Raw genomic sequence first — 23,093 nt, 5'->3', positions numbered from 1 at the left:
TTGTAGCACACATGTAAATTCCCCTGGGAATCTAGGTCTTGAATAGACAACTAATTACGGAAGGTACATTGTTCACTTGTCAAGGCATTGGCCACAAGGAAGTCAGCGTATGGCCTAACTGTGAAACATTAGTTGAGTGCCATTTGGGATTGAAAATCAGGATATGGCTGCATTGAGGAGAGCTTTGACAATTAGCTCATGTTTCAGATCATTTGATTTCAGACCAGTTGAGTCCCTGTTGAACAAGTGCTGTTCTGTACTGAAGAAATCTGCGTAGTTTGTAAAATGCATATGCTAACGAGCAAAACCAGTGTTCTGGTAAGAGTTTCTATTCAGATGTTGTAAATATTAAGCTAATTTGTTGGGGTTTTGTTGTATATGTTTTCTTTTTTCTTAAAACAACTTTTGTCACTGAACACTATGGTCAGTATCTAGAAAGGAAAAAAATAGCATTATGTAAATATGAAACTGGACCTAAAACTGAAAGTTTAAATATAACACCATTGTGGAAATGTTTCTGGTCAAAAATAGCTCAAATCTCACTTGTGTAAATGATATGTGGGAAATTAACATAGTAATTTAATTTAATGCCTTGGAGACAAACCAAAAGCAAAGAGAGAATAGAAATAATGAAGATAGTATTCCACTGGAAAAAATAAAAATAGTTACTCTGTTATTTCTTTATTTTTCACATAAGAACAACTAGCATTTATAACAATGTTTCTTCACTAAGTAAGTCTCCCTTTATTTCTTTTGGAAAATAAGAAATAACACTAAGCAGAGAGAGAGCGTGTGTGTGTGTACATAAAGTCATGATAGATTCTCTATTTCCATCACCATGAGCTGAGAATGGACACTTAGAACTCTCCAAAATAGCTTTATTATGCTCCAAGCAAGTCATAATGAGAATCACTGTTTTCTTTTTTTTTTTATTCCAACCAGCAGCTAAAGGATATGTAGGAGAAAATGTGGTTTTTACTGAGTTATGTAGAAAAGGAAATAAAATAGACAGAAATACTGAATGTAAAATGTGCTGCTTATTTTATTGAGTTTATATTATTTTGATGTGACTTTATTATGTTGTCACAAGCTTTTTATGCTGTCAAACCGCCACCATATAAAAAACTTTATGAATTATTTTGCAGCCACACTGAGCCTCCTTTTTCTATTTTCAGGTTTAAACTTGAAGAGCATGAAGCAAAAGTTTTGGGAATAGTCCCTTGGTATTTCTGCTTAATTTTTTTCTTTGCAGTCCTTCACAGCATTGTGCTACTCAGAGCACCCAGATCATCGCTAAGTATAAAAAAATTTTTACAGTTGTTTCATTTTCACTGGTTGCAGACTAGCTGAGGAATTTCTATTCCATGTGTATGTTTTCTGCCTTTAAACACAAAATTTGGGTCCATTTACAAGAAATCTTCACCTATTTTGCTGTTTTACCACTTGTTTTTGCCTGGGACTCTGGGAAGGATGTCTCTTGAACATTGCTGCACTTGGGAAACATGGAAGAGGTCTGAGAACCTTATTACTTGCATCTTCTGAGCGTGGAGAAAGAGATGGTCATGTTTTAATCCCTTAGAGTTGGCTGATAGTTTTGGCACAATGATTTCAATGTGGCTGCTATGCAGTGGCAGTTTTGTATCACTCCTGAGTTATTGGTGTAGGAATCGAAGATATCTGTAGTAACAAACAATGGGTTTCATCAAGCTGAATGAGACAGCTAGTGTCACAATCAAAGCATATTTTTTTTTTTTTTTTTAGCTTTTTCTTTCTGTTCCAGCCACAGTCTGTCTTACAGCAGGTTCTTATTTATTTTCTGTGGCAACAGTGGCCTTCTGTTTGACCATTCTGCAAATCCTTGCTGTTGGGGAATGAGTATGTCTTGCTGTTGTTCTTAAAACGGCCTTGTGGTTTTAGTTTATTATTTTATATTTTAAATGTTCTGAAGTGAACAGAGAAAATATAAAAGATTGAGATCAATGCTGAAGGAAAGAGGAGTGATGTGCAACCCTTTATCATTTCAAGACAGAATGAGTTCCTATGCTCCTAAGACTTAACGCTACAGAACAAACTTGTTGCTGGATACTTTGAGTAGGCATATAGATTTAAAACTTGAGTCTTTATGAGGAGTCTTATGATGTGAGGATTTTTATGCCAAAACCATATACTAGAACACTCTCAGAATCCAAGGATCTTCCATGGAATAGTGGGATGTGGCTTGTGGCCCATAGCATTAGTGTTGTGCCAGTCACTGCAGAAAGTAGCTGTAAGAGAAAGATGTAAGCCTCTCCTAACTGCTCCAGGCTCATGCAATTGAAATTCCTTAAGTAAAACAGTAATTTTGAGACTGTGTTTGCTCAGAAAATACTGGTAGCAGACAGTTGGGCAAGTGACTTTGCTGGTACTCACAGCAACATCTGTGTACATATGGGTGCTTACTATGTTCAGATGAGAAGGCTGCATGAAGGTGGATGCCCTGGGACTGCAGCTGAATTCAGTGTGACAGGAGAGTAAGCTAAAACCAGAGCTTTTCCTCTGTTCAGGAAGAGCTGTCTCTCCCTGCCCTTTAAAGGTGTTTTCCTTTGTCCCAGTTGTAGAACCTCTGCTATAGTTTATTGGCATTGGTGCAAGTATCCCCATTGACAAATATGAATCTAGGATTTCAAACTGGGGGTGTTATGGTGGACAGGTCATTGATTGCAATGTGTATGTACACCAGAACTAGCAGGAAGGTAACTGAGTCAAAAGAGAAGCAGCAATTGCATAGTCCAGCGGATACTTGAAGTTTTTGATTCTCCATTTTCCATGTATTGCTCTAGATGTGACATTACTACATGCTGATTCTTACAATTTCATAATTTTGAAAGCTTACTTTCTTCCTCACATCCATCTGGACGTGACTTTTACGGCTCCTGTTATGACCCTCTGTAGAAGTCAGTTTCCTACAGTTGTAAAGCAGCTTGAAATCACAGCCTTTAAATCCTTTAAAACATTAATCCCTAGCTCTAGAATTTTGTAGAATGCCAGCTGGTGTTAGCATGCTGCAATTAAAGCACCTATAAGGCAATGCTGAGGAAAAAGTTGAATGTATTTGGCCTGCAGGAAAAAAAAAAGTAAGAGTGCAGGTCCATGTTATATTGCCCTCAGTGTAAGGCTTTTTCAGTAGTTCCCTGTCCTAACTCAATTTGCTTTTTCTCCTTATTCAACCATTATTTGCTATTTCCTTGATGATGCTCATGCATCAGTTTGTAAATCCAAACCTTAACCCTCATCAGTGAACTGAGTTTAGAAAATAAGGCAGAGAAGGAAAGAGGTATGATTTGGTTGTTTTTTTTTCTCCTAAAATCATTTGAGTTTCACAAACAACTGCACAGGTGCAACCATGAGTAGGATAGCAGCAAAAGCCAGTTTACTCAGTTATGCACAAAAGTTGTATAAAATGTCTTTACCGCTAGGAAATTGTGGTGGTCAGCTTAGGCTGCACCTGGTGAAGTAGTCTCTCCAAAATAAGTACCAATATTCCATATTTAATTCCTATGTTCCTTATGTAATTCGTGTATGTGTTTTGGAGGGCCTTCATAGGAAATTCACATCTGGCTAAAGCAGATCTTTGAACTTGGATGGACAAACTCTCCACTTTTCCTATTTGCTTGCTACAGAGGGGTTATGAATTTTTTTAAAAAATGTGGCTTCTACTAGGAGCCAAAATAAGGCAGATTTGATCAACTTAATCTGGCCAGAAGTACTTTGCTCTCATAAAAGCTATGAAGACCAGTTTTTTTCAAGAGAATAGGACTGCCATTGCTCGCTGTGTTGTTGTGAATGCTGGCCACCTTAATTACCTTCAAATGGTCTAGCAGTCTTTGTATTATGGCAGAAATTACTGCTCTACCTCTAATTCTACTGCAGTGCTTCCAGTCAAAAACTTTTCACTTCAGCAGCAATAAAATATTTCAGCTTTTAGCATACTGTACGGATGACTAGCTACACTGGCAACCAGAAAGATTTTGTATTGTTGGCTTCAGCAGTTGTTAGATCTAAATGTTGCTCCATTATTTTTATTGTGTTACCTTATAGCAATTGAATGTTTGAGTTTTGAGAAACAAATAGCTGAGGCAGCAACCAATGCTCAGGCTGAAGTGAGGAGCTGGGTTGTTAGTGCCATTTGTACCTTTGCTATGGTGCTGATGTGAAAAAGAGATAACATGTAAAAGTGTTTTTAATAACAAAGGGCTTAACCAACCCTACCATGTTGCAATTTACCTCCAACTATTAAGTAGCAAATAATGACCATGTATGTCAGTAGTGAGAACAGTTTGAAGGCTCCCACTGGGTGTGGAAATTTTTGTTGAGTATTGGCATGGGTAGTATGATCAGCAGGTTTCAACGTGGTGACTTATAAATTACACAATGTGATTTAAAGCCTAGCTTCACAAAATAAGAGAAATGGATTGCTTGATGTACAACAGGCCAGCTGTGTGATTGTGGGCCCATTTATGTAATTACAAACTGAAACTTACCCTGTACTTTGTCTGTTATTGTTGATAGAATTAATATGTTTTCATTTATTATCCTGTAGTTATGCACATAATTCCCATTTGACAGTCCATTTGATAGCCTTGGTATGACCCAGACTGCAATTAGTACCATGTGATCTAGTTAGGATCCAGTGCCACCTCCTGTGAATTGTTAGTAAATATTGCCAACCAGGTGCTTATATAGAAAGTATTTGTTTCTTTTTTACCTTGAGAGAAACAAGATAGTTTTTATGAGGCTAACTGATGAGACCAGCAAACAAGCTTTTGGGCACGGACTCTTTTCCAGGTCTCTGAAAAATACCTCTGATAATACTGATAGATCATTTGTGTGTTCTGTCCTCCACACAGATTTGCAGGGATGGTAGTTGCAATTCTACTTTTCTCAAAAAAGGCTGAATGGAGATTACTTGTAAAGTTGGGGGAGGAGTGGGGTTTCCTCATGGAAATAGGGATTAAAGATTATATAAAATTTCCCTTTTGTTGCTATTTCTCACAGGAGCGTTACTGGGATCTGTCTTCAGGGAACACGACTAGAAGCAATTCCACTTTTGTGCCTTAATTTCATATAAGCATGAACTTGCTTCTTCTGTTCACAGAAGAATCAGCTGTCAAAATCTGTCCTAGGAACTGTTGCTGGATACCTGACTAATAAAGCTGTACTTAATGCTTATCAGGCTCACTGTATGTTGCCTAATATAGGAATCCATTTTATGCAGAACCAGGATTGTTGGTTTTTTTCAGGAAAGTTTCACATAAAATTCATGGTTTCATCTGGAATTATTAGAGTTGTCCAACCTTAGTTTGAATCTGATTATGAAGTAGATCCTGTGTTTAAGTCCATTTATAAACCTCCTTATGGTGATAGAATGATACCAGCTGTCTCTGCAGATCTTGTTATGTGTCACTAGTGTTTATTAGCCCTACCTCAAAGTATTACTTCTTCCTTTCCAGAGATTAACAGACTTCTCAAACAGTTCCTTTATTTTTGAGAGAAAATACTTCAAAATTCTTGTCTGTGCTTGTGTGAAAAATTGCAGGTGGTATTGGTATGTAGTGTAGACTGCAGAGCAGGAAGAATGTGAGCAACCCCTCAATATGATTGTTAAATCAGGTCAAGTTTGTGTTTGGCAAGTGCTTGGCTGATCTTGGCGCTTGGTTGACAGCAAGCTGCCTGGGATTTAACCTGCATTAGGCAGGGGCGATGTTTGCTTATCTAAGGGCAGGAAAAAGCATTGACAGATCATTTCAGCTCCTTCTAACATGGTATGGCTGTCATACTCAAACTCAGCTCTTGTGGATTGTGTTTCACGATTTAACGTGAAGGTAGAGTTTTTATGCCTTCATTTTCAGATTTGCTATTTTAAAAGTTCGGGGTTTTTTTTTACTCTTACCTTGCAGCTCCATCTACTGTTGGTGCACTTGGCCATATTTGGTCTCCATCTTCAGTTTTCTCTTAAACTCTCTCAGAAAGCTAAAAGCTGCTTTCACATTTAATGTGCTCTTGCTGTTTGATAACTCCTTTGTCCTCCTTGGTCTCCCCCAGATTTCTCTGCTATTGCCTTCTTGCCCCTGATTTACTTTAAGTGCCGTGAGCATCGCCATAGCACTTCTCTGACTGACAATTTTAGGTGTTACTCAGATCTCTGTGGATCACAGACTGAAGACTGTTGCATGAGGGGATTGCACGCCAGATGCTTAACATTTGTTGGAAAATGGTTTCTTATCTGTGCACACATCTAATTGTTTTCCCAAATTTTTGCTGTGTCACATTCTTCTTACTGTAACAAACTCACCCTCATAGTTGCAGTCTTGCCTCACTTCTAATAATATGAGGTGATTCCACAGGTTTTAGCATATTCCTTTGGTGTCATTGCCCTGCTTGCTTCTATCTCTCCTGGCTTCTTGTACATCAAACATCAAATGCCCTTTTGTACTTTCAAAGTTCTTCACCATGATTCCCAGCGACTGTCACCTCTACTCTGTTTCCCTCAGTAATAAGAAAAATATTCTCACCCTTGATCAGTCCAGGACCCAAGCCTTTGTTGTTCATTTTTTCCATTCTCAACTCAAGACCTTTGTACTTTAATTTTTGCGGCCTCTTGCAGCAAAAGATGCACCATAAAATCTTACAAGCTGCCTTGTTATCCTTCTTCAGTTCCTTATATAAAGTTTATTTTCTATAAAGAAACCACTGTTTTGGGACACTGGTGTAGAAAGAGCTATCTTGTTATTTCCAAGGCCCCTTATACCACTCCAGTTTAGCTATGTGTATTTCTGGCAGCTTTTCCCATGAGCTGTTGGGGACACACAATAACTTTGGTTCTGTTTTGGTACAATGCCAGACAAAACAGCGTGTGGCCTGTGACTGCAGTTCTGAGGTGGTGTGGAAATATGGATGATACTAATATCGCCTTGCTGAACATTTTAGTTGAAATAACTTGTGAGTGAAACCTAGCCAAATGGCAGGTCTGATGTTTAGAAATCTTAGGAATGGATGTGCAGTAGGGTCTTTTTCCTCCTATTCTGTAATTCTTGTGCTCTGCTCCTGTCTTACTAGGCCTGGGTTATTGGAGCTTGTTTGTTACTTGTTCTGAAGTGAAATCTTCCCAACTTTGTTGCTCATCTAAGGAATACATGAAACACAAACAATTAAAATCAGCTAGCATTTATTCTGGGAATATATAAATGTGGCAGCACTGCTCAGCTGCTCCTTTGTGATGGTTATTAATCATTCAGGATGCTTTATGAATGTGAAAAACTGTCCTGGCATGGCACAGTGGGGAATGGCATGCTTTATCCAGAGTTTCTAACACTACCAAACTTTTTAAATGCAAGGTTATATAGCACAATGTTTCCCATTAGCAGTGACTAAATCCTGTTCATCTTGATACTGTACTTTATGGTCTATGGGAGATAGCTTTGCCAATAGGGAGATTTAGCAGATAATACCAGGTTTACACTGATGGTCTTTGTTTTTTCCTTCACAGAAGGAAGAGTTCCTCAGCACATCAGTCTAATTAGACCACTGTTTATCCGTCCAGATCAGAACTGCTTTGTAAGTTACTTGCTCATAAACTAGAAATTACAGTTTAGTAGAATTTAAAAATGTGATGCTAGTGGATTCTATCCCTCTCTCAATATATTCAGTTTAAACTTTTGATCTCCTGTTGTATGACTCAATCAATTTTGTGTGTGTGTATGTATATATATGTATATAGGTATATGACTTGGCCTCACATATATTACCCTGTAATTAGTAAAATGGAACTGAATATCAGAGAACAAAGAGGTTGTTACTTTGGCAAGTAATTTCCAGGTCTTGAATGTTTTACAGCAGTATTGGCTTATGATATTTTAAAATCTCAGCCTCCCACCATCTTTCGCAGGTTTCTGTGAAAATGTCAGACTATGAACCTTACCAGGAGTCAATTCTGTTCTTAACGAACAAAGGAAAGCACACACACACATTTTTTTTTTTTTGTATTGTGGTATAATCACTGCTGGAGTAGCATGTGTATTACAGAGGCGTGAAGAACTCGCTGATATTGGAAGAAAATCAAGGAGCTGGTAGTGTCACTGAAGTCTTTCTTACCTCATCCAGTAGCATAGGATATCCAAGACCCAAAAGAGACAGCTTTATTAATTGAGGAGGCAGCTTGGGAAACAGTGTGGAGCAACTGTAGCATGGAGAGGCACAAGTTGTTGCCACTGGAAGACTAGTGACTGGTAAATTCTGGCATAACTATTAGTAGCATTATTTCCACAATTAGGGCCTGCTCAGTTTATAAGGGAATAGTTGGGGATTATGACATGCAGATGACTATCTTGTGAAGAGAAACTTGTGAAGTAGCATGTAGAAACACAATTCTGTACGGCAGGACTGCCTAGGCAGCTCTCGGGATTCCAGAAACAATCCCAAACTGCAGCCTAATAAAACCATAACAGCTTTTTTGCACTTGCCTAGCTCTTCTTTGGTTCATACTAACCTCAGTAATTGTCATGACAGAACCAAGCCAACAAAAAGATCAGCCCAATATTCCATCTAGTTATTGCTTTCACTAAATGTGAGACATCTTCATGACTGAGTTTTGAACTCTGTTGCCATGAGTGAGTGTCATGCAACTCCAGCAACAGATGAAACTGCTGAGGTGCAAAGCCTGCAGACTAATAGGAAATATTGGATTAGTGGCCTACATTTAGAAGTACTTTTTTTCATCCAGAAAATCCAAAATTTCAAGCCCAAAAGAAAGTAACTATTCCTCCAAACAATTCCTTGTGGTTCAGCTGAATATCTTGATCCTTAACGCATATCTGTGTATTATGGGAGCCCTTTTGCTATGGTCTCTGATTAATCTATTAAATCTTCTGGAGAAATTAGGATGAAGTTCAGTGATAAATTGCATAACAGTCGCTATGGAGTGGCCATTCTGCTTAAATGCTCTCACCTGCTGGACCAGTATCACCAGGGGCTCTGGATCACCCAAATGAAACTCGTAGTGGGCCATGGAGAACGTTTCAGTTTCTTTCTCTGCAATCTGTACTGCGCAGAAAAGTATACACATACCCAGCAGTGAGGGCACAGAGAGTGCTACCTGGTACAAGCATTTTCTGGAATAGCCTTTTTCACCCATGGAATAGGGTTAGGTCCGACCCAAGTGTAACAGAATCATAGAATAACCAGGTTGGAAAAGATCCACTGGATCATCAAGTCCAACCATGCCCCCAGCACCTCATCCACCCACACCTTAAACACCTCCAGGGAAGGTGAATCAACCACCTCCCTGGGGAGCCTGTTCCAGGGCCCAATGACCCTTTCTGTGAAAAATATTTTCCTAATGTCCAGCCTAAACCTCCCCTGGCAGAGCTTGAGGCCATTCCCTCTTGTCCTGTCCCCTGTCACTTGGGAGAAGAGGCCAGCACCCTCCTCTCTACAACCTCCTTTCAGGTAGTTGTAGAGAGCAATGAGGTCTCCCCTCAGCCTCCTCTTCTCCAGGCTAAACAACCCCAGCTCTCTCAGCCGTTCCTCATAAGGCCTGTCCTCCAGCCCCTTCACCAGCTTTGTTGCTCTTCTCTGGACTCGCTCCGGAGCCTCAACATCCTTCTTGTGGTGAGGGGCCCAGAACTGAACACAGGATTCGAGGAGCGGTCTCACCAGTGCCGAGTACAGGGGCAGAATAACCTCCCTGGACCTGCTGGCCACACTGTTTCTGATACAAGCCAAGATGCCATTGGCCTTCTTGGCCACCTGGGCACACTGCTGGCTCATGTTCAGTTGGCTGTCAACCAACACCCCCAGGTCCCTCTCCTCCAGGCAGCTTTCTAGACAGACTTCTCCTAGTCTGTAGCACTGCACAGGGTTGTTGTGCCCCAAGTGCAGGACGCGGCACTTGGCTTTGTTAAACCTCATGCCATTGGACTCTGCCCAGCGGTCCAGCCTGTTCAGGTCCCTTTGCAGAGCCTCCCTGCCCTCCAGCAGATCAACACTTCCACCCAGCTTAGTGTCATCTGCAAACTTGCTAAGGGTGCACTCGATGCCTTCATCCAGGTCATTGATGAAGACATTGAACAGGGCTGGACCCAGCACTGAGCCCTGGGGAACCCCACTTGTCACTGGCCTCCAGCTGGATTTCACACCATTTCACACCACTCTCTGGGCCCGGCCATCCAACCAGTTTTCCACCCAGGAGAGTGTGCGCCTGTCCAGGCCAGAGGCTGACAGTTTCTCAAGCAGAATGCTGTGAGAAACTGTGTCAAAGACTTTACTGAAGTCCAGGAAGACCACATCCACAGCCTTTCCCTCATCCAGCAGCCGAGTCACTTTGTCATAGAAGGCGATCAGATTAGTTTGGCAAGACCTGCCTTCTGTGAACCCGTGTCTTGGCAGTCTCTCGTCTTATATTCTCTGTGCGTATACAAGAGGAGTACTCTGTTTTGGTTTTCCCCTTTGTCATTGCCTGTGATTCAAGTGTTAGCAATAATGCCTAAACTGAATCTGTTTGTTACTATTAAAGCTTAAATTGGTGATAAGAACAGTTGAAAAATGTTACAGTTTTCTTGGAAATACAGCTAGTGCTTGGCAGAGCTTACTGATACAAACTTGAAAAATGGTGGGTGGATGTTGTATTCTCAAGGGGTGAAATAGTTGACAGTAGCATGGCAACTGACAAACAGCAACAGAAGTCTTTTTTGGCGTTCATATGGGGCCAAAGAGAATGCATGCTGTTCAGAAATCAAGTGGATAATGAAGATTTTGACTATGGTGGAACAACAATATCCCAGGTCTGCTGGAGTTCAGAAAACATTTGTATTGTTACTGAGCTGTAGTGGTTGTTTGGTGCATATGGTGCATGCGATTCTGTATATCCTAAATAAAAATGTCTTCAGTGCTTCAAACTTCAAAATTATGGAAGCGATTAAGTTACATTTGGTCTTACATTTAAATTAAAGTGCTCTTTAAGAAGCGTAAAGAAGTATTATTTAAAACTAAAACAGACTTCAGCAGTCCAGTGCTAAGCCTGCAGCAAGATTCTGTGACCCATAAAGGCTCATGTTAACCACGTTGGCATATTGTGATTAAGTCTTATGATGATCTTGCTGCCTTGGAATATTTTATGTGTAGCTTGGAAGGCTGTTTGAACCTTTCTCAGTCAAATAGGTTTTTTGCAGCAATCCTGAAAACAGAATCTTGCACATGAGGTCAGATATTAGAGAAATTCCTTTTATTTAAGTACACAAGACTGCACAGTGGATGGAGATCTGTTTAGCACAGCAGCTTGCTGGCAATACTGGGAATGAGAGGTTAAATTCATTAAGCAATTTTTTAAAAATACAGAGTTTAAAACATTTCACTAGTGCTATTTGTATAATAAAATGACACAGTGACTGCAGCAATTAACAAACTCCTTGATTTGATACACTCTTGGTGCTTCGGTGTGAGTTGCCTAGCGATGTTAGGCTACTGATACAGCCAGAGCTTTTCCTTGAAAGGATATGTATGTTACCTTTCGATCAGATATTACCTCTTTTGTTCCTCAATCTTTCCTAAATGCTTGGAGGCTCAGTTGTCTTTTGTGGATTTTCTTCTTTTCTTTTTCTTTCTGCTGTTTCTTTTTGATACAGTTAATGGTTATAGGACCAGAATGAGACACTTTATTGTGGTGAGGATGAATAGCAAAAGCAACGGGTATGTGTTGTTCCAAAGGCCTTAGTACCCAACTTGTGAAATTTAACATCAGTTGCTACAAAAAATATTACTTGCCCTTTGTTTCTGTTATTCAAGGATGTCATACCCTGATGTTCTATGCTACAGGCAGTGTTTTGTATTCTGTTCACTGAGCTGGTGAAGTCTAAATGTTTGATAAAGGCCTCTTTGGGAGAAGGAAACAAACAATTTCTCCTTCATGTTAGCAGCAGGGTTATTAAGGCTTCATAAGTACTTTCTCTGGCTCGTACCTCAGAGTAAAAGAAGGTGGGCCAAACTTTCAGAATTGGAGAAGAAAAACCCACAAGCAGCAATTTATTGCTGTAGTTCTGATCTAATTTACTGAGTCATTCTTCTGGTTGAAAGATTTTGTATATTCCTGTTGCACTATGGTTCCGTAGTTTTGAGACTGTCATGAAAATTAAGGGAGATCTGGGAGAAAAGATACAGAGGGAGGTGTAGGCGGACGTCCCACTGCTTTATGTCCTTGGACGTCTGTGCCTGGGTTCCAAGGGTGGAATTTCAGTCAGAGTTAGCTGATCAGATTATCTATCTGTTAACTTGGTTCCATTGTTATTTAGAGCTTGTTCTTAGGAATTTAATAAGTTGATTATTCAGACTTGTGAAAGGAGACCTCATCAAGAAAACTGTTTAGCACAAAAATATGGCTCAAAGTTTCTGAGCACCAACTGCAGAAGAATGCTCTGAGAAAAGTGTAGTTACATACTTGGTCTGATCAGGTATGGACCTCTAGGTATCACCTCATGACCATCACTAGCGGTAGAAGCTTTGATCAGGCCCTGTATGTTTATCGTGTTATTGGATGGATACTTCTTTAAGAGTTAAAATCCAGTGCTTTGTTGCTTCTCTTCTTTTTGGGCAGAACTCAAAACTGCTCAGGTGACATTACATTGCTAGCAAGCGTAAGGCACAGCATACACGAAACTACAAAAAGCTCCCAGAGGGAGCAAAAGACATTACTAAGATTCACTTTCCTCTTTTCTCATATTAGACAAGCTCTGCTTGTTGCTGTCCTATTGACTCTATCCCTGTAATCAGTAGTGAGCACGAAGACAGGGAAGTGTATTTGGTTCCTCCACAGTGAGAAAAATGTGAGAGCCTGCTGTTCCCCCTAAAGACACGTGCTTGTAAAACTGGCATCATTCAGTCTCTTTCCCCAGCACTTCAGTAACAGGGGTGCCACCACACAGCTGCCGTATTATTTCTGATTGTTATTTGGAGAATGGACAAAATTAGCGTGTGTAGCTTTGAACACCTCAGTTACTGCCTGAAGGTACCAGTCCAGCATCTTATTAATCGTTATATCTCCTATCTTCTTTTCCCTTTCCCTCATTAAAGAATAGGTATGCAAAGGGCCTGACACTTAGGAAGCAGGGAGAGGGCTTGTCTGGAGACCAGTGCTAGCAAAAACCTAACCAGCCATTCAAAGATGTAGGCTTAAGGCCTGTGATGTATCGGGTTGATTTCTCAAAATACAGCAAAGCTGCTGTTCAGAGGCATGTTTATATCCCCGTATGTATTGATGTAGATTTCTCTACACAGGCACTGTGGGTCTCTAGTGTTTCACTTAGCAGCTTAGTCATTAACAAATGAACTTATAAATTCAACGTAGATGTTAAAGGCATCAAGTCATCAGCCAGTTCTGTATAGTCCACATCTACATGCTGCTGAGATAAAACAAACAAACAAAACCCCAAGACTTGACAGTGTACCTTGGATGTTAGCAATAAGCAGTGTTAGTTGTTAGTGAGCCTGTTAACAACCAGATATTAAGATACTTCTGTTTTACCATAATACCATAGTATCTTAAAAAAACCCAACACAGCCATACAAAGAGCCCCAGGACTTTATTTGGTTTGAAAGTAGATGAATACACTACAAAATCACTTTTCTGCCCAGAATATAAATAAACTGTGATCGGGGAATGACTTGAAAGAGTTAAAGTTGGCAAGATCTAGACTTAAGGAAATAATGTAGGATTGTCGGTTGTTCATTTTTTGAAATGTCAAAGTACTTGAAGCTGTAAGTGGAGGTAACTCCTTTTAGGACTACTGAAAAGAAATAAAATAAGTACAAATGCTTATATACTATTTTTTTCCCCCCTTGATTTCTTTTACCCGTCTTGGCTTTTTTTTTCTTGCATATGTCTCAGAAAAAAATATTATGTGGCGATTTCTGTTAATTATCTCTGGAAATCCATAACAATGACTGACATATTCAAGAAATCAAGTTGTAGTTCAGTGTGATTTGCAACTATGCAAGTCTCAAATCTCCTTAGAATACTTTCTCACTTTTGGTCTATAACAGGTCTAGTATTTTATATATATAATAATATAAAATATAGATAAAATAAAACCGCATATTATGCATATGTATACACCCAGGCAGGATATTTTCCTTGTAGAAACACATTGTGCACATGGCTTCTTGCCGAACAGCCTTCCTGATATTTAGAATATCTCTATGTCTGAGTCTGTCAGTTCAACTCAGCACAAAACTCATTTGCAGAGGACCTGTTTGCTAGGTAAAATGACTGAGTAACTGTTTTGATTCTGTGCTGGGGACATTGGTCATGGAGAGTGGCTGCGTTGGTATGGAGAAGGAGAAAGAAAACCCAACATACAGCAGATTTTTAGGAGCCTGGTCTCCTAACGTTAATCATATTCAGGCATATCTTTGGGGATTTTTTTCAAGTCTAGATCTTACTCTAGAGGTCAATATCTTTGAATCTCTGTATTTTAGCCTCAACTGGAGAAATAATTCACCTTAGTTCTGATTGTTAGGAATGGAAGCTCTATTTCATAGCAGCCATGGGAATTTTGTTTAGCCGTGTCCGTTGGTAAAAGCGTACAGCCAAAAGACGCAAGATAGACGATCTTTTGCTGTACTAATTCTGAGTTTATCTGGGATGACAGAACCTATTCCAGGCCAACAGTGATCCTAAGGTTTCCATGGAGATTAATAATATCAGAGGAGCAACATCTGAGTGAAGTTTGCTAGAAAGCAAGGCTATAATGTTATCATGGAGAAGTGAAGTCTTTGCATTTTTGTTAACTCATAGAATAGTGAAGCACGTTTTTTCAGTGGATTGAAATTTGCTTTTGATTTCTGCTGAACGTGAGGTGAATTAATGCTTTTGCAGTGTGGTGGTTTTCTTGTGGTTTACCTCAGCGCTGTAAGTGATGATTTCAGTACCATTTCATATACCATCTGTTTTAGCTTTGTTGCTGTTCTCTTTACTTGCATATTTTGTGTATTCTTATGTTACCTTACTAAACTCTCTGGCACTTTCTGTCTGCAATCAATTGCCTTATCTTAAAGGTGATGCCCAGGTTTCACTGTGAGTATGTTCACTATGTATGAGCATCAAACTTAGAGTAAGCTGCAGCTCCACTGAGTTTTTTGAAACTTAGGAGCTGCTAGGAAGGGCAGGACACATAAGAGCGGGAAGAAGTGGCAAAGTGAAAAAATATTGAAGCTTAGCAGAGGCATAATTTAAAGCTAAAATTTGACCCTTGAGAATTTGAAAAATGTTAGTATTGCTTGCAGTTTTATAAAGATTAAAATGCCACTCCACTGTAGAGGAATTATCATAGAATCATTTGGTTGGAAAATACCTTTGAGATCATCAAGTCCAATCATACCTATCCACTACTAAACCATATCCCTGAGCACCCCATCTGCCTGTCTTTTAAATACCTCCAGGGATGGTGACTCAACTGCTTCCCTGGGCAGCCTATTCCAGCACCTGATAACCCTTTCGGTGAAGAAATTTTTCCTCATGTCTAATCTGAACCTCCTTTGGTGCAACTTGAAGGTGTTTCCTCCCATCCTGTCACCTGTCACTTGGGAGAAGAGACCAACTCCCAACTCACTCCACCTTCCTTTCAGGGAGTTCCCCAGTTCCCTCAGATGCTCCTTATAAGACTTGTTCTCCAGCCCCTTCACCAGCTTTTTTGCTCTTCTCTGGACACACCCCAGCCACCTCAATGTCCTTCTTGTAGTGAGGTACCCAAAACTGAACACAGTATTTGAGGTGCGACCTCACCAATGCAGAATACAGGGGTGTGATCACTTCCCTGGTTCTGCTGGCCATGCTGTTTCTGATACAAACCAAGATGCTATAGGCCTTCTTGGCCACTTGGGCACACTGCTGGCTCATATTCAGTCAGCTGTGAACCAACATCCCCAGATCCTTCCCTACCAGGAGGTTTTCCAGCCACCCTTCCCCAGGCCTGTAGTGCTGCATGGGGTTGTTTTGTCCTAAGTGCAGGACCCGGCACTTGGCCTTGTTAAACCTCATCCTGTTGGCCTCAGCCCGTCGATCCAGCCTGTTCAGATCATTCTGTAGAACCTCCTACCCTCAAGCAGATTGATACTTTCACCCTGTTTAGTGTTATCCATGAGCTTACCAAGGGTGCACTCAATCCCTTCATCCAGATCATTGATAAAGATATTGAACAGAACTGGACCCAGCACTGAGCCCTGGGGGGCACCACTTGTGACCAGCTTCCAATTGGATTTAACTCCATGTACCATGACTCTTTGGGTCTGGCCATCCAGCCAGTTTTTAACCCAGCAGAGGGTGCGCCTGTCCAGGCCAGCGGCAGCCTGTTTCTCAGGCAGAATGCTGTGGGAAATGGTTTCAAAGGCTTTACAGTACGCTATATCCACAGCCTTTCCCTTGTCCCTTAAGATTACTAATAAGAAGCTGAATGTATTAGAATAAGGTTTTTTTTGCAAAGGAGGCAAGATTAGGAGATTGGAAGGTGTTTTGATTCCACTGAAATTTTGTAGTTATTTTGCGATTGCAAAATGGGAAGCAGGTTCTGCAAGCAGTGCCGTTTCCTATTTTTACCTAATTTTTTTTTTTTTTTCAGTTCAACAGCTGCAATTTTCCAATGCATTATTTGAGGGATTCTTGTAAAGTTAAGTTTACCAAAATAGAAGTCAAGAAGCAGTACTTAAATTTGGCCAGTTTTTCAGGTTTGAACAGAAAGTGAGGAAAAGAAAAAGACTTGTTCAAGGGAAGAAAAGTGCAGAAAGAAGTCTTAAGTTTTTATGCTTAACTTCAGTTTGGTTTTATTACTAAGCCACTTGTTGCTTCTATAACACTGCCTTTAGAAAGGTGCTCATGCCTATATGCACGTATACTGAAGACCAGTCAGAATAGCAATACTGAAGATAAACCAAGTCAAATTTCTGCTTTGCCTGTTTCTCTTAGAAAATTATTAAACAGAGAACAGTCTTTTCTGGAGTACCAACCCTTCTTCAGTCACTGTACTTGGCTCTTGTTTCTTAACTGTAATTGTAACAGAAACATCTTTTGTGTAGAGGGAAGCACCAGACTATGTAAACTTGCTTATGTTACTTGTACAAATTATCAAAATGTACTCATATTTTAGAGAATTTATTTTTTAGAGAGCAAGATGCCAAAACACTTCTGAGCTCAGATCCTTTTATGTCTGAGTTCAGCATAAAAGGGATCCTTTTTACCCCAGGCCAATTTCTAAATTCCTGAAATGCAAAGCTTACACGGCAAGAGAATGGCCTACTCTTGTACAAATCAACTGACAGTTCCTCCTGAAAATCAGTACAAGTTAATACATTCCACATGTTCTCTGCCCCAGTTTCTCAAACTGATTGTTTTGAAAATCTAAGTAAGCCTATCTCTATTTTGCAGGAAATATTTGGTGCCATTAGGCAGCAATGCTGTTGAAAAGAACAAAGCTGGAACAGCTTTTGAGAATATCCTCTGAGAAATGTCCAATTGCTATACAAGAGATATGAACAGGACTGTTTGTTCTCACTGGGTGCTGAGCACTTGAAAATTCATGCACTTCACTAATGAGCCTAAAAACGAATGTAATTCTCTTGAAGTCTTAAATATTGAGCCATTTTGAAAATCTGTCTCTGTATGTGTAATAAAATCTATCTCCATATGTGTAATACAAATATATCCTATATGGCTCTTCTACATAAATGCAGTTGTATGTGTCTGACCATTACCTGGAGGGCTGAAACCTTTCAGTATTAATTAACAAAAGGGTAAAATCTGTTATGGTATTATGTTCTGTCAAGCATTACAGTCTTTATTGCGGGTATGGGCTTAGCAGGTTAGCAAGTTTCGTACTTGGATAGCAGGAGTTATCTCAATGTGGGAAGTTAAGCCTGGGTGAAACAGCTACGGGCTGCAGTCTGATTATTTCCTGTGAGATATTAAGGTTCAATTAAATGTTCTGTATTCCCTCAGAGTGTTGAGGCACCTTTGTGTCCATTAAATGGATGGCAGAAGTGCAAAGTAGAGGAAAATTATGGGGAAATAATATTGTTACATATGTTTTCAAGCACACTCCTTCAGGAGAATAGTTTTTCACATCTACTGAGTTATGTAGATGACTGCATAGTAGATTGACGTTTTATATGCAAGCATCCTCCCATCCATGTAAATTTCTCCCTTCAAACCGTGCCTTTTGACTTGGTTCTGTTACTAGCATACCATGTTTGGCAATGTTTTGATATGCTGAGTTTATTCAACCAAATATAAAGTTTACTTAACCAAATATAAAGTAATGGCCTGACTAATACAGAGATAGGAATCACTAAGCTTGCAGCAGAGCATAGAATATTTTAAAATATTGTTTCTTTTGATGTTTTGCTGTAAAAAAGAACTGTCAGATGTCTGTTTCTACCCTATCTTCTGACCTTTCACCGTTTCTCTTCTCCTTTCCTATCACGCTAGTGGCTTTGGCAATGACAGAGCCTTTTGTACATACTGACCTCTACTGATGGACCATTAGCTAGTGGGCGGCACCACACCTGTTGGGAACAACTGATCTCGGAGAGAAAAAGAAAAGGGGAGAGACCCTCTGCCTTGGCCATACTTAGCAAATCCTTCAATGTTTCTTGTTGGTTTTGAAAACTGATTTACCTTGTCCCCCTAGAAGCAAGAGAAAGCTTGTTGGGTACAGTAACTTCACAAAACTGGTACTGTAAAGGCAGATGCATGAAATGCAAACTAAACAGGAGCATCAGGCCTTAAACTGTAGCTGTGCCAGACCGTGGTTGGCAGGAATAAGGAACAGCTCTTAATTGTATAAGAACGGGAGCTAGAACTTACTGTTGGGTGTCTCACAGTCTGCGGTATAAGGCTCATAATTCATCTTTTACTTTAGAGGCATGAATGTTGTGCCCTTCAAGTCCAGCATTTATACATGGAATTGGATGTTTGTAAGTGCACACTCTGCAAATAGCTGCATGGCTGACTCCTTGTTTACCCTCAGCATGACTTTTGCAGGTGCAGCCAACACACAAACATTTTTTCCCACGCTCCTCAGCCATCCCATCATTTTAGAACAGGACCCTGTAAGCTTATATCTGAGACTCCAAGGGTTTGGGGTTTTTTTAATCAGCTTTGCTATACCACCATAATACTCTGTTATGCTTTTGCAGGGGTAAACCACCAAGAAATAAGTTAAAAAGTTATCTTTTATAGTTTGTTCTGTATTAAGAGCCTTGATGGTGCTCTAAAGTGTGCAGAATGAAAATTTCTGACTCTTACAGTTTGTACTCAATACGGTAGTCAGAGTGGTGTTGAGTCAGTGAAGTCCAGTTCTGCATAGAAAATCATCCAAGTCTGACAAAGTTTTAGACTTTAAAAGACAGCTCCTTGTCATCTTAGAATTTTACACCTAAATTCTCTGAAGATTTTGAATCAGTGAGTGGTGAGCATGCTATGACCTCTCCCTCTGTTTCTTTATGCCCATTGTGCTAATATCGAGGAACGAAAATGATAACCCCGTATTTCAGTTATAGAACTGCCTGGGTCGGCACAGAACCTGCAGTCAAATGGGAAATCGAACCAGGGGTTGACCTGAATCTTGGTAGGCATTGCCTTGTGAAAGCAGCCTCCCTGCCCAATAAGCAGGTTTTAAATGGCTCCTGAAAGATTAAAGAGTGGGAGCAGAAACTGCAGAAAGGAGATAGGGAATGAAAGTACAATAATAAATGAGAGGAATTAGTGAGAGAGGGGTATGAGTCTGGAAAGGGAGGCAAAATGGCTCAAATAACAGTAGATGATCCTCCTGATTCAGTGAAAGAGGGAGCCTGTGCAGAGCTGGGATATGCTGGAACATAGGAGAGAACAAGCAGAAGAGGGAGAGCGTGGAAGGTGCAGAGAGAGCACCAGGAGTTTGTACATGCAGAGAGTGGGAACAGGAGAGGAAACCTGCCTTATCTAGCAGTGTTTGATAATAAGGAATGAAAGCTAGTTTCAGTCAAGTCAAAATTGTGGTTTATCATAGAAGAGTTGCAGCAGTTAAGCCAGTACATTCCTCTGTGCCTCTGTTGTTGTTGCGCTAGAGGATTGCCACCTTCATCCTGAGGACTATGAGATGTGGCTACAAATGTCAGAAAGATAGGCAGCACATCAAGGGCAAAACAAGCTCCATTATAACCTGTGTTTAGCTTCAACTTTGCTATTCTTATTTCAGTCTTAAAAATATGGCTTCAGTGTCCAAATCTTGTCTGTTTTCTTTACAGTTATTCTTAGTTGAAGTTACTGGATATAATCTGTAAACTTCATCTCACTTTAAGTGCTATACTGTCTTTATCAATGTGTCTCATGCAGATAATTTGAAACCTTAAAAACTCAGGAATATGGAGCATTTTTTTCCTTCTGCAAAGTAATATTTTTATTTCTGTGTAGACTTCTCTTTTTTTTTTTTTAAGTTTATGGGAAAACAGTGGAGCCACATGAGGGAATTCCATATTTATTTTTGGCACTTGATTTCCATCAAGAGGAGGTTCCTGTTGACGCAGAACGTTTTCTTTATTTTTTTTTTCCAACTTGCAAATGTTATGGAAGCATTAGAAGTTAGTTCCTTGCTGTTGAGATTCCAAAATAGATCTTTGCATAGTAGATTAGATGTAATATTTGTGTGACTTTGAAAACAGCTTTTGGACTGGTGTTTCATAAGCAGAATGTGAAGCTGTATCATCAGAAAGAGTATTATTTCTGAAATGAATGTTGCGTATACAGAATTGAGCAGCTCATGGACAGATAGCATACCACAGTGATTGAAGAGCTGGGAGCAGAACATTAGTAGTATAAAAACAGAGGTATATGCAGTTATAGCTGTTCTTCACTATGTAAGATGTGGTTCATTGTAGCTGAGGTCTTGTGCTTGACTTATGATTTTACCATTGCAAACCTCAGGAGGAGATGGCCTGAAACTGGAGAATTAGAGCTTGGGAAGATGAAACGTCATGTACAGGAAAGTTAATTGTATTTCAAAATAAAAACCTCACCTGCATCATCTGAAAATCTGTAGAGATGTAATTTACCACCTGTAGGAAATTACTCCAAAATACTGAAGAAAATTGACTGAAGAAATGCTTTGACTTCAACCTCCTATTTCTTTTAAGAGAAAATAGCAAAGCAACAAATAGAGTGTAAGAGGTCCTTTGGATTACAAGTTCACTTTCTTTTTTTCCAGTTGCTCGTTAAGTTAGCAAAGTTGAGCCAAGTGGTGGTGGTGGCGGGAGAGGAGGAAGGATGTTAAAATGCACTATCCTTTTGAATGCAAAACTTCTTGGGGAAGATCTGTTTTGGTGTGAGACCTGGTTGCCATCACTGCAAGCTGAAGGTTCTGCTGCTGAGGCCCAGGCATAGGTGATCACTTTCTTTCTGCTCTGCCTGCAGAGATGCTTTTTTGCTGTTGGGGTGTAAATAAATCCTCCATGAGAATAAGGCTGCAATGACCAAGCAGTACTTGTACCTAATAATTCTGAATTCATCGAATCATAAAATAGTTTGAGTTCAAAGTGACCTTTAAAAGTCATTTAGTCCAGCTCCCCTGCAGTTAGCAGGGGCATCTTCAACTACATCAGGTTGCTTCGAGCCCTGTCCAACCTGATCTTGAACGTTTCCAGGGATGAAATATCTGCCACCTGTCTGGGCAAGCTGTTCCAGTGTTTCACCACTCATAGTAAAAAAACTGTCTTTCTAGCCTGAACCTACCCTCTTTTAGTTCAAAACCATTACCCCTTGTCCCATCACAACAGGCCATACTAAAAAGTCTGTCCCCATCTTTCTTATAAGCCTTCATTAAGAACTGAAAGCCCACAGTAAGGTGTCCCCAGAACCTTCTCTTATCCAGGCTGAACAAACCCAACTCTTTCAGACTTTCCTTACTGGAGAGTTGTTCCATCCCTCCAATTGGTTTTGTGGCCCTAGAATTGTTAAGCTATGTGTTGCTGTTCCTTTATAAATAAGCAGTCTATGGTATTTCCAAGGGTTATCACAACATCCATAGAGGCTATGTGTTTCTCCATAGGCCCTAAAAGAGAGCTCCTCCTGAGTTCAGCTTTGCCTGCCCTGGTACTCTTCATGATCACGATCACAAAGATAGCTGAATAAACTCAAAACCGATGCTTATTTTCCTCTGGGAAAATTGAATTGAAGGTTGGATTTATTGCTTCTCTTGATCCAACTTTTACAGTCCACTTAAATGGGAGGCTGATTAGACTTTTGTGGGGAAATTATGGATTTAATTGTAGGACTAGATGTAGCTGTTTTCAGAAACCTATCCACCCATCCTTGTACAGCTTAAAGTGGCTTGTCTTGCCTCAGAGGGCTAGCCATTCAGGCCAGACTGTCTTGTCCCTTAAAGATTATACAGCTGGAATTCTTTTAAATACTATTCTGCACAGAGTCCATGCAAATTAGCTAATTACCAGCCTCTGCTTAGGCTTCCATGAGTGCTGAATAGTGGAACAGAATGATTTAATTCGTCTAACATAGTCTCCTGATGCTTTTGCATGCAGAATATGTTGCTCTAAAGTATCCCTTGATACTAGATCCTTGACAGTGTTCCAAAAGGAGTTCAAGTTAAAAAACATTCAGCGTAATTCGAAGGTTGGTAAACCTAGACTTGTCACCTTCCCTGTGTCATATAGTTTTACAGTATGTAATGTGGGCTTTCCTTACAGAAGTAGAGAGATGATCTTATTTAAGCACTTAAACTGTGAATCATGAAGTGTAACTGGCACTGGTTATGCATGTGATATTCTCTTGGGAGAGTAATTAAACTGAGGTGAAGTGATCATATGAATCTTAATTTTTGCAGATTCATTATGCATAAAAAAGAGACTATATAGAGTGCTCAGTTACATTAGTAAGTGAGTGTGATTATCTTCATTGTGATTCCATTTTGCACTGTGCTTGCTCTGAAATGCACACTGCTGTCAGGCAGTAGGAGTGTACTTGAATTTCCCATTGAAATTCTTGCAAAAAAGTTTGTATGTAGGGTACAGGAACATTTTTAATGGCT

The 23,093-nt window shown here is 39.9% G+C and overlaps 1 protein-coding gene across 5 annotated transcripts in view; it reads left to right on the top strand.

Moving 5' to 3' along the window:
* PLCB4 (phospholipase C beta 4) overlaps window positions 1-23,093 on the top strand; it is a 201,430-nt gene that overhangs the window by 66,958 nt on the left and 111,379 nt on the right. Inside the window, exon 1 of one of the 5 annotated variants that reach the window (XM_069850175.1) lies at window positions 7,526-7,593. The exons of the other annotated variants lie outside the window; for them this stretch is intronic. The gene's annotated coding sequence lies outside the window, so the exon portion shown is untranslated. Of the gene's footprint in view, window positions 1-7,525; window positions 7,594-23,093 lie in introns of those variants that run through there. 5 annotated transcript variants of the gene reach the window in all.

The sequence above is a fragment of the Phaenicophaeus curvirostris genome, chromosome 2, assembly GCF_032191515.1.
Source record: "Phaenicophaeus curvirostris isolate KB17595 chromosome 2, BPBGC_Pcur_1.0, whole genome shotgun sequence".
In the NCBI taxonomy this organism is placed as follows: Eukaryota; Metazoa; Chordata; class Aves; order Cuculiformes; family Cuculidae; genus Phaenicophaeus; species Phaenicophaeus curvirostris.
The sequence above is the reverse complement of the archived record's forward strand: the minus strand, read 5'-3'. Positions and strand labels throughout refer to the sequence as shown.